Genomic DNA, 1,029 nt, shown 5'->3' with positions numbered 1-1,029 from the left:
GCTCCACCCCTACTTCCTGCTATCACTGGCCAGGGCGGAAAAGGCACCTGATTCTCCGATCATGATTGGGGGGCAGGGCAAAGGTGGCCCTGGGGGCGCTTAGCGCCCCCCTGGGTTTCTGATCACTGTCAGTGGCAGGGGGCTTCTTCCTGCTTTCCCTTTCGCCTCCCTGCATTGTGCCTACATATGCAAATTAACCGCCATTTCGTTGTCAGTTAACTGCCATCTGAGTTGGCAGTTAATTTGCATATCTCGCTGATTAGCCAATGAAAAGGGTATGGGTTGTACGCCAATTACCATTTTTGTCTTTTATTAGATAGGATATATATATATATATATTCCTTATGCATTCATATATGATGGACACTTAAGTGCATATAGAAGTGCATACCTCAACTTAATAATAGCTATATATGACAAGCCCACAGCTAATATCCTATTCAATGATTAAAGAAATTGAAAAAGGCACAAATAAATAAAAGGTATTGTATGCTCATGGATTGGAAGAATTGATATTGTTAAAATGTCCATACTAGCTACCCAAAACAAACTATAGATTTCTTGCAATCCTTATAAAAATTTCAATGCCATTTTTCACAGAAATAGAACAAACAATCCTAAATTTGTATAGAATCAAAAAAAGACCCTGAATAGGCATAGCAATATTGAGAAAAAAGAACAAATCTGGAGATATCATGCTTCCTGATTTCAAGCTATATCACAAAGCTATAGTAATTTAAACATTATGGTATTGGCATCAAAACAGACACATAGATCAATGTAACAGAATTAAACTCACACATAAATGGTCAACTCATTTATAATATACAGTGGGAAAAGGACATTCTCTTTTTAAAAAAAAATATTTTATTGACTTTTTACAGAGAGGAAGGGAGAGAGATAGTCAGAAACATCGATGAGAGAAAAACATCGATCAGCTGCCTCCTGCACATCCCCCACTGGGAATGTGCCCGCAACCCAGGTACACGCCCCCGACCGGAATAGAATCGGGGACCCTTCAGGCCGCAA

This window comes from Myotis davidii, unplaced genomic scaffold (genome assembly GCF_000327345.1).
Source record: "Myotis davidii unplaced genomic scaffold, ASM32734v1 scaffold992, whole genome shotgun sequence".
NCBI classification, from domain to species: Eukaryota; Metazoa; Chordata; class Mammalia; order Chiroptera; family Vespertilionidae; genus Myotis; species Myotis davidii.
Note: the sequence above shows the minus strand (reverse complement) of the source record.